This window comes from Orcinus orca, chromosome 18 (assembly GCF_937001465.1).
Source record: "Orcinus orca chromosome 18, mOrcOrc1.1, whole genome shotgun sequence".
NCBI lineage: Eukaryota > Metazoa > Chordata > Mammalia > Artiodactyla > Delphinidae > Orcinus > Orcinus orca.
This window is the reverse complement of record NC_064576.1, coordinates 57,085,107-57,103,474: the sequence shown is the minus strand read 5'-3', so window position 1 is coordinate 57,103,474 and position 18,368 is coordinate 57,085,107. Positions and strand designations below refer to the sequence as shown.

The 18,368-nt window shown below is 39.8% G+C and overlaps 1 protein-coding gene and 1 long non-coding RNA gene across 2 annotated transcripts in view; one reads left to right on the top strand and one right to left on the bottom strand.

Moving 5' to 3' along the window:
* The window catches only part of GPALPP1 (GPALPP motifs containing 1), a 102,171-nt gene that overhangs the window by 3,213 nt on the left and 80,590 nt on the right, over positions 1–18,368 (bottom strand). The gene's annotated exons all lie outside the window — the stretch shown is intronic.
* LOC125961964 (uncharacterized) lies at positions 6,788–8,620 on the top strand. Its single transcript, XR_007473168.1, has 2 exons — positions 6,788–7,314; positions 8,133–8,620. It is a non-coding gene; the product is annotated as an uncharacterized LOC125961964 (long non-coding RNA).

The following is an 18,368-nucleotide window of genomic DNA, read 5'->3' as shown; positions in this document are numbered from 1 at the left end:
TTGCAATTCCTTCCAGCTTGCAGAGACCTTGAGCCATGAATGCTTTCTTGTGAAAAGGGTGTTAATTGCTTTCCCTGGGGTCAAACACGCTCTTTGTAAATCAGGAATCCAATACTCACTAAGAACCCAGATGAAGAATTGACCATTAGTCTTACAAATATTATAATTGAGCATTTTTTTACTTAGCTCTAATGCAGATTTGTTTTCAATGGATTTTTTCTCTTCTATCATGTCTAAATAAAATAATTACTGTGAATCTTTAGACTTAGATTATTCATTTATTGTATGAGAATTCTTTCCAATAATCTCTTCCCTCAATGACTAAAACATCTCTCTCTCTCTCTCTCCCACCCCCCGCCCCCATCTGTCTGTCTTTTCTTGGGTCACTGATGATTTACAAAGTGAACTTAACAGTCCTGATTTTCCGTATTGGTTGTAGTGGTGGGGTTGGCAGGTGGTAGAGAGACAAATGCCAGGATAAAAATTCCTGTCCATATCCAGACAGATTTAACCAATATCCTCTTGTGTGACTAGGCAGACTAGAGCAAGTATGCTGCACCTGCTATGTTACTATTTGAATTTAGATGAACTTTCTATGTACTATTTAAATTCCACCAGGCAAGAAAAAGGAAAACTATAATACTTCTATTGAGAGAATGCCAGAGCAAGCTACTATTGGACGTGAGTTACTGCCTATCTTCCTGGGCAACTCCTGTTGCTGCCATTGGCTATGACTCTGGAGTGGTTTTAAAATATATCCCAACCTAATCAAACTTACAAGCTTTTGCACAGCAAAGGAAAACAAAAACAAAATGAAAAAACCTACAGAATGGGAGAAAATATTTGCAAACGATGTGACCGACAAGGGCTTAATTTCCAAAATATAAAAACAGCTCATACAACTCAACAACAAAAAAAACAAACAACCCAATCGAAAAATGGGCAGAAGACCTAAATAGACATTTCTCCGAAGAAGAAATACGGATGGCCAATAGGCACATGAAAAGATGCTCGACATCGTTAATTATTAGAGAAATGCAAATCAAAGCTACAATGAGCTATCACCTCACACCAGTCAGAATGGCCATCATTAAAAAGTCTACAAATAACAAATGCTGGAGAGGGTGTGGAGAAAGGGGAACCCTCCCACACTGTTGGTGGGAATGTAAGTTGGTGCAGCCACTGTGGAAAATAGTATGGAGGTTCCTCAGAAAAGTAAAAATAGAATTACCATATGATCCAGCAATCCCACTCCTGGGCATGTACCCAGACAAAACTATAATTCAAAAAGATACATGCACCCCAATGTTCATAGCAGCACTATTCACAATAGCCAAAACATGGAAACAACCTAAATGTCCATTGATAGATGAATGGATAAAGAAGATGTGGTACATATATATAATGGAATACTACTCAGCCATAAAAAAGAATGAAATAATGCCATTTGCAGCAATGTGAATGCAACTACAGATTATCATACTAAGTGAAGTAAGTCAGGAAGCCAAATACCATATGATATCACTTACATGTGGAATCTAAAATACAGCACAAACGAACCTATCTACCAAAGAGAAACAGACTCACAGACATAGAGAACAGACTTGTGGTTGCCAAGGGGGAGGGGGTGGGGAAGGGAAGGACTGGGAGTGTGGGATTAGCAGATATAAACTATTATATACAGGATGGATAAACAATAAGGTCCTACAGTACAGCACAGGGAACTATATTCAATGTCCTGTGATAAACCATAATGGAAAAGAATAGTAAAAGAAAGAATGTCTGTGTGTGTATAACTGAGTCGCTTTGCTGTACAGCAGAGATTGGCACAGTACTGTAAATCAACTGTACTACAATAAAAAAATAAATTAAATTAAATTAAATTAAAAAGAAAAAAATGGCACAAATGAACCTATCTATGAAACAGAAACAGAATCACAGACATAGAGAACAGGCTGGTGGTTGCCAAGGGGGAGGGGGCTGGGGGAGGGATGGAGTGGGAGTTTGGGGTTGGCAGATGTCAGCTTTTATATAGAGAATAGGTAAAAAAAACAAGGTCCTACTGTAGAGCACAGAGAACTACATTCAACATCCTATGATAAACCATATGGAAAAGAATATTTTAAAAAGAATGTATATATATGTATAACTGAATCACTTTGCTATAAAGCAGAAATTAACACAACATTGAAAATCAACTAAATTTCAATAAAATAATATTAAAATTGAACAATAAAATAAAATATATCCCAATTCTTTGATAGTCCTTCCTTCAAAATGTGAAGCCTAGGACCCCTACCCCTTGATACAGTGACTCACTTCAAACAAAAAGAATGCTATGAAAGTGAAATTATATGATTTCCACGGCTAGGATAACAAGGCTAGCTTTCCACCTGTTCCTCTCTCTCTTTCTCTCAGCAACTAGATGAGTCAGTTTATTTAGTATGCATATGGTCCCCAAATGCTCATTTGTAAATGCAACAATTATAACACAATCCAATTTAAAAATCTCTACTCTAATGAATAAAACAAAATAGCCACTACCATAGGAAAATTCAGCTGTGTATGTTTTAAGATGAAAATACTAATGGGAAGTTTAAAATTTATGGTTTAGAGCCTCATTATTCAAAGTGTGGTCCCCAGACTAACAATATCATATCACTTCAGAGCTTTGTGAGAAATGCAGAATTTAAAGCCCTACCCTAGACTTACTGAATCAGAATCTGCATTTTAAACATCCCCAGGTGATTCATATGCACTTGAAACTTTGAGAATGGAGGTGGGATGGGGGTGGTTAATTCATATACTCATTATTTAATAAATATTCATTGCACTGGGGATAGAGCAGTGAACAAGGCAAGTCAGAAACTTTCAGTTCTCTTCCAGCTCTAAAGCTTTACATTTTTGAAATCTAATTCTTTGACAGGTAGAATTATTTTTCTCTAGCTTTTCTCCTACCATCACATGGTGACAGTACCATGAAACTCTGAATAGAAAAACAGGTGCCAGAGAAAGCGGGGTGGGGTGCGTGTGGAAATTCCTTCAAGATTATAACTCTACCCTAAAACTGGAGTAGAAGTATGAGCATATACGTTAAAACACCCACTGCTGCCGCTGACAGCTTGCTACAAATTGTCTCCTTAAGGATTCCAAGGTTCTCTGACTCGAATTTCAAAATTGCTCCACAAATCGCTGTGAAAGTTCACAGTATTTTGGAAACAGTGAGATTCTGACAGCATGTCAGGCATCCACTGTTGTGTCTTGCAAAGTTACATCTTTAATGCTAAGCCATGGTGCTAGAAAAAATGGCAGAGGTTCACCTATAACAACAAAGCCAAAACTTGCTATTTGCCACTAGCCACAGGTCTAGAAACATCTTTTGTCTTTTAAATTTCATGAATAGGCCTTTAGGCAGTAAAAAAAAGAAAATGGGGAGGAGAATAAACGGACAGAAAAAAGAAAAAGAAAGATGAAAAAGAAGTACAGTACATCAGAACTGACCTCCATTCCCATTCACTGGTCCCAGGTGCCCCAGGCTGCCTGCCTATGGTCTAACGCCTTCATTTAGCAGTCATGAAGAAAAAGCTAAAGCTATTACATTATAACTTTTTTTTTTTTGCGGTACGCGGGCCTCTCACTGTTGTGGCTTCTCCCGTTGCGGAGCACAGGCTCCGGACGCGCAGGCTCAGCGGCCACGGCTCACGGGCCCAGCCGCTCCGCGGCATGTGGGATCCTCCAGAACCGGGGCACGAACCCGCATCCCCTGCATTGGCAGGCGGACTCCCAACCACTGCGCCACCAGGGAAGCCCTAAAGCTATTATTTTATTTTATTTAACATCTTTATTGGGGTAAAATTGCTTTACAATGGTGTATTCGTTTCTGCTTTATAACAAAGTGAATCAGTTATACATATACATATGTTCCCATATCTCTTCCCTCTTGCGTCTCACTCCCTCCCACCCTCCCTATCCCATAAAGCTATTATTTTAAAAAGTCATTTCCTTTCCCTCAGTGGTCAGATTTACAAGACGACTCTTCTTAAAGGCTGAAGGAAAAAATTGATTTTTAACACAAAATACTTTGTGGATTTTATAAGATCGCTTCTTTTTAACCCTTGCAAAGTGTTTTCCGCTTTTTATGCATATGAGAAGCAGGGTGCCATTTGGCTGTAACAGCTTTGGTCCTGTAAATCTATACAAATGTGATTAAACAACATGCTTCAGATTATTTGTTGGGGGAAATTTTTTTTTTTTTTTTGCGGTACACAGGCCTCTCACTGTTGTGGCCTCTCCCGTTGCGGAGCACAGGCTCCGGACGCGCAGGCTCAGCGGCCATGGCTCACGGGCCCAGACGCTCTGCGGCATGTGGGATCTTCCCGGACCGGGGCACAAACCCGTGTACCCTGCATTGGCAGGCAGACTCTCAACCACTGCGCCACCAGGGAAGCCCCTGGGGGAAATTTTTGTCATAATAATTATACCACTGTTTAACAGTCCTTTAAAATTTTAATGAGCACCTGACATATATTAATATCAAGAACATATCAATAAATATTTGTTAAATAAATAACTGAAGCAGAGTTCCGAAAGACAACAGAAAAAATAATTTAGACCCGTATCTGTTAAGGACTCAGCAGCTGGTTACATGACCAGTCACCGCCTGTTACCACAGCAAGGCTATTTTAATGAAAAGGGATAACATTGATTTATACTCTTTGGTTTCAGTTTGACTCCAGGATTGCTCAATATTTAGGTCTTTGGGGAAGCAAGACTGTTAAAAGCAATGCTGGATGAGGCAAACATATAATGGTCAAACGACTATGTAACTGAAAAATCCTCCCAAACCAAACATTCACAAATGAGCTTGGTTTGTGGGTTTAGAATTATAATGAAGAGAAGGCAGTGTTTGAAGCCCTAAAGACTGTGTGTGTGTGTGTGTGTGTGTGTGTGTGTGTGTGTGTGTGTGTGTAAGCAATGGCTTCTGAAGCACACTTTACAAAACTACGCTTCAAAGGAGCTAGCTGAATGTTTTATGTTCACTGCATGCTTGTTAGTAACTGCCCTCATTTCTCCTGTTTACTTCTTTTCTTACTGATCTGAAGGATGCAGTTAAAATCCCAGTGACTTGTGGTTTCTGCCAGAGAGATATACAGTGCCTGACCCCATGTGATCTGCTGCATGAATAGAGATCAGGATTTCATCTTCTAGCAACTCAATTTTGGGTGGTTGCTAAGGAGACTATTGGCATCGCTGTGTCCTAGGTGCCATATTGCTTGGAAAGAATTACAGCAGCTTCGCCTGTTACTTTCCCGGAGAGAAAACCTGAAAACTCATTAAGGCAGCCAACATTTTAAAATTCTGCTGGTCTCTTCGATGTTTTGAGTGCCTCTGGCCTTGGAGTATAACTTGTGAACATGTTGGCGTCTAAATGAGAACACTCTCAGAAATGACAGTGCAGCCTTGCTATAGAAAATAGAAGCATGAGTGGTCTGGCTGTGGGTACCAAATTCTCCAACCCAGCCTATAGCACAGGCCTGGTTTGTTTTTTGTTTCTTTTTTTGTTTTTTCAGTTCTACTCACCCTCCTTAAAGGTCAGTTCCAACCTTATTTTTAACAAGCCGTAAGGTCCTGGGCAAGTACCCTCTCTGACCTTCAGTTCTCTTATCCTTAAAGGCAGAAAAATAGTGATCCCTCACAATGTTGTTCATGGGGATTAAAGAAGGTACTGAGAACATGAGGTCCAAAGCTACTTGTAAATTGCAAAGCATGTGTAAATTACTATTCCTGGGGACAGTAGATTTTGCACAAATCCAGATTAGCTCTGAAGCTAGAATGACCCTTCAGGATTGTCCCAAATAGGGCTAATATGGCCAGGCCTTCTTTCTCCTCTGTTATGAACTGAATGTTTGCATCCTTCCCAAATTCATAGTCAAAGCCTTAACCCCCATGTGATGGTATTTGGAGGTGAGGCACTGGGAAGGTTATTAAATTGAACTGTGATTATGAGGGTGACACCCTGTGATGGGATTAGTGTGTCCCAGAGCTCTTTCTCTCCCCACCGTGTGAGAACACAGTGAGAAGGTGGCCATCTGCAAGTCAGGAAGAGAGCTCTCACCAAGAACCTGACTGTGCTGGCACCCTGATCTTGGACTTCCAGCTTACAGAACAGCAAGAAAGTAAACGTGTGTTGTTTAAGCGACCCCATCTATGGCATTTGTTACAACAGCCCGAGCTGACTCAGACACCCTCTGTCAATCAGTTATTTGGATGTGGGCTGCCCCAGGAAAGGGCTTGACTTCTGTCTACACAGTTCAGGTAATCCCTGAAGGAGCTGATTAGCTGAAGGCCGTCTGTGGGTACACATCACAGTGGACACACAATCACTGTTATTACTTCTCTCTCCTCCCTAACAAGAAACCCCATTCTGTGCAGCTAGTTTATGTCAGGCAGTAATAACAAGCTCATTACTGACTTCACCTTTCATTTATTCATCTCTACTGGCTCCACTCCTTATCTCTTTTGCACAAAATCTTTTTAAATAGCAGGTCTCAATTACCTTTTCATTTGTACTGCATCCAGGGATACAACACGCACCAATTAGCAATGGTAGCCTGTGATTTTCCCCAGGTGGGAACGGTGGGATATGGGCTCATTCTTCCTCTCAGGGCAATATATTAGGATCTTGGAAAAAATAACTAATCACATCCATTCCGGGTGGAGTATAACTCTTACTATCAAGTCTTGGGCCAACTCATTGTTACTCTTATGTAACAAAAACAAATGGATTTAAGCAGATGAACACCATGGCAAAACTTGCAATTTAGAAAGATTTCTCAAAGCAGAATGTGGACTGAGTGGGGAAGCCTAGGAGCAGGGAGGTGATAGAAGGACTTGCAGTCAAACACTGGAAGTGTTAACTACAGATTTATTTCCTATTTTGTCTTCCCTCAAATTCCCACTAAAAGGATGTTACCTTTAAATATATTTTTATTTATTTAAAAAATATTTTTGCGGTACATGGGCCTCTCACTGCTGTGGCCTCTCCCGTTGCGGAGCACAGGCTTCGGACGCGCAGGCTCAGCAGCCATGGCTCACCGGCCCAGCCGCTCCGCGGCACGTGGGATCTTCCCGGACCGGGGCACGAACCCGTGTCCCCTGCATGGGCAGGCGGACTCTCAACCACTGCGCCACCAGGGAAGCCCCTACATACATTTTTTAAGAATAGAATAACAGCAAATGAAGAAAGAGTTAAGCCCCATTTGGGAAGCTAGAAAATAGATGGAAGAACAAGGACTGACAGCAGCATGGAGAAAGGTACCATCTAAGTGCCTGGGGAAAGAGATGTCAGTTAGGGATGTGTTCAGCTGCATGTAATGGAATATGTAACAAGCAGAGGCTTCAATATCCAGGGTTTACTTTTCTCATATCAGAAGAGGTCCAGAGGAAAGTGGTTTCCAGCATTAGTTCAGCTATTCACCTATGCCGGGTTCTATCTTTCTGCTCAGCAATCCTTAGCTAGTTGACTTTTGTTTGCCTCATGGTCACAAGTTGCTCCCTGCAGCTCCAGATATCATGTCTGCATCGAAGAAAGAATGGGTAAAGGAGAAGCCTCATGACAGTCACATCCATTCCTTTCTATTGGGAAAACAAACATTTTTATAAGTCTATCCAGCAGACTGCTGCCTACAACAAAAGTGGTTATATTTGGTCTCTGTGGCTACACGGGGAGGCTGGGTAAGTAAGTACCTTGCCTGAGGCTGGGCACCTGTGTCTTAAAGATAGCTGATATCCCGTTAGCAGAGCACAAGGAGGAACTAGATATCAAGTAGGTATCTGATAGGCTTGGCCATATATACCCACGAAAGGTGAGGGATTTGCCTAAAAGGCATCAGGTCCTGTGGAAGGAATGAAGAGCAAGCTGAAATCCTTGAAATGTGTTGAAAACCTGTTGCTAATCCAGGTGGACACCTCTGTGGATTGTCTCCTGCACCCATCCTGCCAGCACTCAACCCTGCCCCCTCTCTCCCTTACGGAGACAGGACCTATTCCCTAAAGAAACTGAAGGAAGAGAGGCTCTGGATCAGAGGACACTAGGCTTAGCAGAAGGCAAGAGTGACGATCCAGACAGAAAGAAGGGGATTCAGGGGAAGTTTGCATGTGGAACGGTGAAACTCCAAGGAGGCTGCCTTGCTCCTGGAATGCCAGCATCTGTGTAGCATCCAGGCAGGAGTCCAAAGGTTCCCTTTCTGGAAAAAGGGAAAATCCTCAGAGAACAGACCTCCTGATACTTCTTGTCACTGTCATTTTTGTCTTAGTGTTAATGTAAAAGTTTTGTTTTGTTTTGTTTTTAAATTGCGGCGAAAAGCAACATGGATGGACCTAGAGATTGTCATACTGAGTCATCCAGAGAAAGAGAAATATCATATGATATCGCTTATATGCAGAATCTAAAAAAAAAATGATACAAATGAACTTATTTACAAAACAGAAACAGACTCAGACTTAGAGAACTAACTTATGGTTACCGAGGGGAAGGGTTGGGGGAAGGGATAGTTAGGGAGTTTGGGATTGACATGTACACACTGTTATATTTAAAATAAATAGCCAACAAGAAAAAAAATTGTGGTGAAAAACACACGCTCTCTAACAAATTTTTTTTTAATTAAAAATTTTTTTAGCCACGCCACGTGGCATGTGTGATGTGGAATCTTAGTTCCCCAGCCAGGGATTGAACCTGGGCCCCCTGCAGTGGAAGCCCAGAGTCCTAACCACTGGACTGCCAGGGAAGTCCCTCTAACAAATTTTTAAATCTACCCTCTTAGCAAAATTTTAAGAGTACAGTACCGTATTATTAACTACATGCACATTGTTGCACTACAGATCTCTAGAACTTTTTCACCACGCAGGACTGAAACTTGCCATCCATTAAACAACACTCCCTGCTTCTCTTTCCCCACAGTGCCAGGCAATGACCATTCTATTTCCTGCTTCTATGAGTTTTGGTGAAACAGCTTGACCAAAAGCTTAAGTTAAGCAAACCGTATCAGGCCATGTTTCAAAACAAGGAGTCGTGAAATATGCTATTTAGTCTGTGTTCTGGAGCTGTTCAGGACAAGCACTTCCAAAAAAAACACAACTAGGGTTGAAGAAATCAGACTCCTTCTGTTTGGTCAGGATGGATCATTGTAAATTTTCCTGATATAATGGCCTATAAGGGACCCAGCGGATTGGGTGATGGACTGAGGGTGAATCATCCTGGGAGAGCCTCCCAGGCAACTTGTTTCCTGTCCTGAAATGTCAGTGGTCCACCTGCATCCACCAGCTTGCCCTGTCTGAGAATAAACATGGCTTCTCTGGGTTTAATTAAAACTGTGCCCCTGGGAAGAAATAGAAATAAGAAATAGGCCAAAGGTAGGGGAAGGATAAACACCAATATAATGAAAAAATAAATTTAAATCCATAGTTTTAGTACTTGTGATGTGATTTCTTTTGTGTTATGGTTCCTACTCGTCTTGTGTGAAACGTACAGCATTTAAGTTGTGTTAAGCCATGTTAAGTAGTTCAAAATGGAATCATGGTGGCCAATGTGAACTTCCATATTAGTGATTTTGAAACATCTGCTGGAAGAGTTCGAGTGTCTTAGATTGATAAACTAAGATTATTACTTTTGAGGGAATTCCTTGGTGGTCCACTGGTTAGGACTCTGTGCTCTCACTGCCGAGGTCCGGGTTAAATCCCTGGTCAGGAACTAAAATTTCACAAGCCGTGTGGCACGGCCAAAAAAAAAAAAAAGAAAATGTATTACTGAAGACTGTGCACCTAGAGCCCGTGCTCCGCAACAAGAGAAGCCACCGCAATGAGAAGCCCACGCACCGCAATGAAGAGTAGCCCCCGCTCACCGCAACTAGAGAAAGCCCGCGTGCAGCAACGGAGACCCAACGCAGCCAAAAATAAATAAATAAAATAAAATAAGAAGTTTGATGGGCAATGCCCATTACTGGAACACAAGGAGCAACTGATAGTGTCAAGATCTCTTCCCTAGACGTAACTGTTACTCCTTAACAAGAGACCACTAGACTTAGTGACTTGAAGCCCCTTCGCTGGAGGACCTGACTCCATGCTGCTGAGAGCTGCTCCAGACGGACACTGCCTGGGGTCTTGCTGGAGCAGAAGGTGACTTCCCATTCATGCTTGTCGGGAAACCCGTTGCCAGACCACTGCTCATGCTGAGATGCCTCTTCCCCGTGCTTCTCCCTGGAGTGGTTCATTACACCCTTTTCCCTACTTTGACTAACCTGTGTTGGGTGCTGTGTCCAATAAACAGAGTAATTTGTGCATTGAGTGTTGGCTACTGTTTCGTGTTTCTCCAATTCCTTACTGCTGGGCCCTGAAACAAACAGTACTTACTCTTTCATCATGTTTATTATCAGTATTCCAATCACTTTTGTAATCATTGAACTATTATATAAATGTTTTCCTTGCCTTTAAAGTAATTACTGCATTTAAAGGAATCTAAGGCATTAGACTTGCAAAGAATTTAACTGACTAAATTTGCAATTGATGTTTGAATGCTTGGAGAAAACTCATTTGCAAAATTATGACTTTGATTTATTAGTTGTATAAGTAGGTTGTGCATACTTAAAGGAACATTAATTACTGAAATACTAATAAATTTGGGATTACACTGAGTACAAGTAACAGTGAGTATTCCTCTCCAGCAGAGAAAACCCTAGAGATAGTTCAACACAGTGAGCTTTTGAATCAATCTGCACACACAAAGAAGCCAATCAATGTTTTTCTCCCAAGTTTTATTTTATTTATTTATTTTTGGGCCACACCACACGGCTTTCGGGATCTTAGTTCCCCTACCAGGGATTGAACCGGGGCCCTCGGCAGTGAAAGCACAGAGTCCTAACCACTGGACCACCAGGGAGTTCCCTCCCAAGTTTTATTGAGGTATATTAACATACAATACACTGCATATATTCATATGTACAATTTGATTTTTTCATATGTCTACACTTGTAAAATCAAGATAATAAACATTTTGATCATTCTGAAATGTTTCCTCTTGTTCCTTTGTGATCTGGGTCTCCCTGACCCACCACTTCCCCACAGTGTCCAGGCAAAATTAGTCTTTCTGTCCTACAGATTAATTTGTACTTTCTAGAATTTTATATATGTGGAATCACACAGTATGTACTTTTTTTTTGCTTCACCTCTTTTATCCACCATAATAATTTTGAGATTCTGCCATGTTGTTGCATATATTAATAATTCGCTGTTATATAGCTGAGTAGTGTTCTGTTATATGGATATACCACAATTTGCTTAGCCATTCACTTATTGATGGACATTTGGAATATTAGAAATAAAGTGTTATGAACATTCATGTACAAGTCTTTGGGCGAACATATGCATTCATTTCTTTGGGTAAATACCAGGATTGGAATAGCTGGGCCATAACAGAGGTGTATGCTTAACTTTTTAAGAAATTGTCAAACTGTTTTTCAAAGTGATTGTTTTATTTTATATTCCTTCCAACATTGTTTGAGAATTCCAGTTGATCTGCATCCTTGCAACATTCGGTATGACAGTCTTTTACTTTAAGCCATTCTAGTGGGTATGTAGTGGTATTTCACTGTGGTTTTAATTTGCATTTTCCTAATGACTAATAGCGCTGAGCATCTTTTCGTGTACTTATTCTCCATCCGCATATCTTCTTTTGTTAAGTGTCTGTTCAAATATTTTGCGCATTTTTTTAATTGGGTTGTTTGTCTTGTGTTATTGAGTTGTGAGAGTTCTTGGTATATTCTAGATACAAATCCTTTGTCAGATATGTGTTTTGTGAATATTATCTTTCACTCTATAGCTTGCTTTTTCATTTTCTTGACAGTGTCTTTTAAAGAGTGAAAGTCATTAATTTAGATGAAGTCCAGTTTAACAAATTTTTCTCTTAGAATTCATACTTTTTGTCTCTTAGGAAATCTTTGCCTATGCAAGGCTACTAAGAGTTTCTCTTATGTTTTCTTTTAGAAACTTTATAGTTTTAACCCTACATTAGGTATATGGTTAATTTTTAGTCAATTTTTATTTATGGTATTAGGTAAGGGTAAGGATAAAAGTTCTCCTTTTTTTTTTTTGGCATATGACAATCCAGTTGTCCCAGGATAATTAACTGAGATTATCTATTCCTCATTGAATTGCCTTGATACCTTTGTCAAAAATCAACTGACTGCATATGTCATATATGACCATATCTCTATTCTGTTCCATTGACCTATATGTTTATCTTTACTTTAATAGCTCACTGTCTTGATAACCATAGTTTATTATAAGGCTTGAGATCAGGTACTGTGAGTCCTCCAACTTTGTTCTTTTACAGAATTGCTTTGGCTATCCTAGTCTCTTTGCATTTCCAGCTGAAATTTAGAAACAGCTTGTCAATTTCTGCAAAAATACCTGCCGGGATTTTGATTGAGATTTCACTGACTCTACAGATCAATTTGAAAGGAATTGCCTTCTTGATAACATTGAGTCTTCTGATCAACAAACACAGTATATTTCTCCATTTATTTATGGCTTTAATTTCTCTCACCCGTGTTTTGAGTTTTCAATATACAGGTCTTGCACATCCATTGACAAATTTATTCCTAAATATTTCACATTTGTGACATGGCCATAAATTGTATTGTTTTAAAATGTCAACTTCTGTGTAAGCTAGTATGTACAAATACAACTCGTTTTTTTGGTATTGAACTTATATTCTGCAATCGTACTAAACCCAGTAAGCTGGGACATTTGTAGGGCTTATGTTATGTATTTTTCCTGTTCTCAGAAATCATTGTCCCATCTGAAAACCATTGTTTTATACATCTTTCTGTTTTTTGTTTTCTTTTGTTTCAAGTAGAAGAAATAAATCTGGTCATCGTTATTCCACTGTGGCCAGAAACAGAGAAAGCCAATCAGATATTTAGTGCCTCACTTTTTATCATGAATGCGCAGCCTGGGATCACTAAGTATTTTACTAAGATCTTCAACATGAAAGACAGAGACCTAAACAAATAATTTTTTTAAAGGAATTTAAGAGAAAACTTTAAGTATTTTCATTAATACTCTCAGATTACCCAGCAAAATAAATATAGAGAGTTATATACCAAGAGTAAATTCCTAAAAAAAACAAAAAAAATTCTAAGAGATTTGGGGACAGGGCAAGAGGTGGGGAACAGGACACAATAAAACATAAGAAATAAACATGTTCTCTGGTTTCTCAAACTGTATGGGAAACAGAAGATAATGGAGTGTTGCCTTCAACATTCTGTAAGAACATAATTTTCAATGCATAGTTCTATTCCCAGCCAAATTATCAATGGGATTTGATGATGAAATAAAAAATGTTTCAGCCATGTAAAGTTTCAAAAGTAAACCCCCATGCACCTTTTTCCAGGAAGCTAGTGGAGGATAGTCTCCAAAATTGTCTAGTAATACACCAGTAAGAGGGGACACAACACAGGAGAGAAGGTGTTGAAAGACACAATGACATCTCTACATCTGGCTTGGGAGACTAGTCCATATTGGAGCAGGAGGATGGAGGGCTGCTACAGCGAAGAATGCAAAAAAAAAAAAAAAAGAATGCTCTTGGGAACATTGTCTCAATAGCCCTTCCTATTCCCTGAATCTCTGTCCTTTACTCCACTTCCTTTTCCAGTAATACATCTGCAGCCTCTGCTGTAGGGTCATCTTGCCCCACTGCAACAAGACCCATAGAAGACCACTGTCTCACAACTTGCATCCTTGCTGCAAGCATACTAATGGAAACTCAGAAGTACCAATCTAGGGTCAGGTAAACAAGGTACTCAGGGCTCAAAATTTAAGTATGCACTTACTCTCAAGTGCAAGCTCAGCACCTCGTGCTTCCCCAAATCTAGTTCCCCAGGGATGGATGTTTGACCAGCTACCACTCCCGTGTCTGCCTCATTGTCTTCTGTCTTCTGGCTGTGTTCTTTACTCCCTTTTTCTTATGTCCCTCTTCTACAATGGGCTGAAGCATAATAGTAGGCAAATGTGTTTCCTTTAAGAATTTTTTTTAATATTTATCTGTTTATTTATTTATTTATTCGGCTGCGCTGGGTCTTAGTTGCAGCATGCGGGATCTTTTAATTGTGGCATGCGACCTCTTAGTTGCGGCATATGGGACCTAGTTCCCTGACCAGGGATTGAATCTGGGCCCCCCGCATTGGAAGCACAGAGTCTTAGCCACTGAACCACCAGGGACGTCCCCAAGAATTTACATTGTAACAGAGCAGGACCCTATGGAGACTTCCCCAGACAGACCTGCCCCCACCCCCCTCCACTACCATATCCTCCGCCTGCCTCTTGTTTGTAGAAAAGCTTTAGTCTCCCAGGCCTCCCATGAGTCACAAAAGGCTAGCTCAAGAGTTAAGGACTGGAAGAATGTGAACATACAGTAACAAAAGATAGCAGTTGGGCCAGGAGAACTGGTAACAATGTAAACAGCAGATCAGCCATATAGCTGTCACAGAATCTTTAGTTTCTCCCTAAAGGACATAGATAAGAGTGTCCGATGCACATTCCTGAGTTGTCTTGCAGATACTAACATTGCCACCAGAGGCAAAAAGCTAACTGTATGATGACCAGACTGGAGCCATGACATAAGCTGCTCCGTCCCGAGCAGTACTGAATCTGTGGCTTGCACAATTCCAGGAACTGGCTTCAAGGAAATGGGAGCAAACTGACCCTGGAGTAGAAGATTAATTGTGCATAAAGCCATCAACATGACACTAACCAGACCACCACACAACTAGTTTTGAGATGATTACCAGAGCTAGCTGTGCTGTTCTACAGGTAGCCCCCCTGCCTGTACACCACTGAAACTCCCATTTAAAACCTTTGTCCTCTAACAAAGGGGATGGTTTTGGGAACACTAGTTTGTCATCTTCCCGAATAAAACAACTTTTCCTTTTTAACCAACACTTGTCTCTCAAGTATTGGCCTTCTGAGTGGCAAGCAGCCAAACCTGAATTCGGTTCTGGCTCTGGCCGGTAACACAGTAATTTTTTTGGTATTGGGTTGGCCAAAAAGTTCGTTCGGGTTTTGGGGTCCAATCTTACAGACAAACCCGAACGAACTTTTTGGCCAACCCAATATTAATGAAGTTTAGGGCTTAGGATTTTTTGTTTGTTTGTTTAAGTCCCATTAGAGATTTCTTCATATTTTGTGATGCTGAATTTTAATTTTAAAGTAGAATATCAACTCTGCCACCTCAACATTTCACGGGCAAAAAAACCCTCCAAAATCATGCGGATCATGACAATAATTTGTGATCCAGGTGTGATGAAGAATAGAAAAGGTATGAAGAAGAGAAGAAAGTGGGTGGAGAACACTGAAGTCTCCAAAACATGTTTTGTTCTCTCTAGTCAAATGAATCATATTGTTCCCTGAAAAATTTCTACTTTCAAGATTTTAGGACAGAATTTTCATAAGTGATTGTCTGAAGGTGAAAATCATGCTAACATGCTAGAAATGGAAGAGCACAAATCACTACTCCAATCTTATGTCTATCTCTGAAAATATGCAGAAAGCACTTCCAAGCAATGCACAGGGCTTCAGTGTGTGAGGTGCTTCAGAGAAAGTGCATTGTCATGATTTACCAATCTTCAAGGCCAGGAGTTGAAAATGAGTCTTTACTTTAGTCAATTATGATTAGAGAAGAAGGAAAGCTTTCTACTGTAGTGGTACCATCCCCACCAGCCAAAGACTGTTGGCAGAGCTAGAAACAAAATTCTTGCTACTCTTCCAACTTCAGTTGAAAGCAAGTGATGATTTAGTATTCCTATGCGCAGTATGGTGACCACAAGAGGAAGCCAGTGGCTGAGAATGTTCTGCACTATAAAAACTTTGGGGGAGGGGTTGGATGAATTGGGAGATTGGGATTGACATATATACACAATTGATACTATGTATACAATAGATAACTAATGAAAACCTACTGTATAGCACTGGGATCTCTATTCAATGCTCTGTGGTGACGTAAATGGGAAGGAAATCCAAAAAAGAGGGGATATATGTATATATATAGCTGATTCACTTTGCTGTACGGTAGAAACTAACACATTATTGTAAAGCAACTATACTCCAATAAAAAATTTTAAAACTTTTAAGTAGGCCTCTAAAATTTATAATACTAATTTAAACATTTTGATAATATTTGAGATTTCTTGTTAAATCCCAGAAGTCCTATGATGGTAATATTTAGCTTTGGTCTGACCTTTGTCAAAGTATTTGTTTTAATGTTTGGCCACTAAGCATTTATCCAATTTGTGTATCTGTTAACTCTATCTGTTAGGTATTTATTTTTATATGTATTAACATGGTTTTTCCTCCCCTGCCCTGCCGCAATCCTTCTCCCTTAACCAGTTTTCCTTATTATTTTATATGTGTTTTGGTTCTAGTTAAATTTTAATTTAGTCCACAGATTACAGGATATTAAGACAGAATGTGATTAATCTAGAAGAATAAAATTCCCTTAGAAATAGATGTAGGGAGAGGGCAGACAGTAGAAGCAAGAAGAACTACAATTCTGCACCCTGTGGAAGGAAAACCACATTCACAGAAAGATAGACAAAATGAAAAGGCAGAGGACTTTGTACCAGATGAGGGAACAAGAAAAATCCCCAGAAAAACAACTAAATGAAGTGGAGATAGGCAACCTTCCAGAAAAAGAATTCAGAATAATGATAGTGAAGATGATCCAGGACCTCGGAAAAAGAATGGAGGCAAAGATCAAGAAGATGCAGGAAATGTTTAACAAAGACCTAGAAGAATTAAAGAACAAACATCTAGAAGAATTAAAGAACAAACAGAGGTGAACAATACAATAACTGAAATGAAAGATACACACTAGAAGGAATTAATAGCAGAATAACTGAGGCAGAAGAACGGATAAGTGACCTGGAAGACAGAATGGTGGAATTCACTGCTGTGGAACAAAATAAAGAAAAAGAATGAAGAGAAATGAAGACAGCCTAAGAGACCTCTGGGACAACATTAAACGCAGATACATTCACATTATAGGGGTTCCAGAAGGAGAAGAGAGAGAGAAAGTACTTGAGAAAATATTTGAAGCGATTACAGTCAAAAACTTCCCTAACATGGGAAAGGAAATAGCCACCCAAGTCCAGGAAGCACAGAGAGTCTCAGGCAGGATAAACCCAAGGAGAAACACACCAAGACACATAGTAATCAAATTGACAGAAATTAAAGACAAAGAAAAATTATTGAAAGCAACAAGGGAAAAATGACAAATAACATAGAAGGGAACTCCAATAAGGTTAACAGCTGATTTCTCAGTAGAAACTCTGCAAGCCAGAAAGGAGTGGTGTGATATATTTAAAGTGATGAAAGGGAAGAACCTACAACCAAGATTACTCGACCTGGCAAGGACCTCATTCAGATTCGAATCTATGACAAAGGAGACAAGGATGTACAATGGAGAAAAGGCAGTCTCTTCGATAAGTGGTGCTGGGAAAACTGGACAGCTACATGTAAAAGAATGAAATTAGAACACTCCCTAACACCATACACAAAAATAAACTCAAAATGGATTAGAGACCTAAATATAAGACCGGACACTATAAAACTCTTAGAGGAAAACATAGGAAGAACACTCTTTGACATAAGTCACAGCAAGATCTTTTTTGATCCACCTCCTAGAGTAATGGAAATAAAAACAAAAATAAACAAATGGGACCTAATGAAACTTAAAAGCTTTTACAAAGCAAAGGAAACACAAACAAAACAAAAAGGCAACCCTCAGAATGGGAGAAAATATTTGCAAACGAATCAACAAACGATTAATCTCCAAAATATATAAACAGCTTATGCAGCTCAATATTAAAAAAACAAACAACCCAATCCAAATATGGGCAGAAGACCTAAACAGACATTTCTCCAAAGCAGATATACAGATGGCCAAGAAGCACGTGAAAAGCTGCTCAACATCACTAATTATTAGAGAAATGCAAATCAAAACTACAGTAGGGTATCACCTCACACCAGTTAGAATGGGCATCATCAGAAAATCTACAAACAACAAATGCTAGAGAGGGTGTGGAGAAAAGGGAACCCTCTTGCACTGTTGGTGGGAATGGAAATTGATACAGCCACTATGGAGAACAGTATGGAGGTTCCTTAAAAAACTAAAAATAGAATTACCATAAGACCCAGCAATCCCACTACTGGGCATATACCCAGATAAAACCATAATTCAAAAAGACACATGTACCACAATGTTCATTGCAGCACTATTTACAATAGCCAGGTCATGGAAGCAACCTAAATGCCCATCG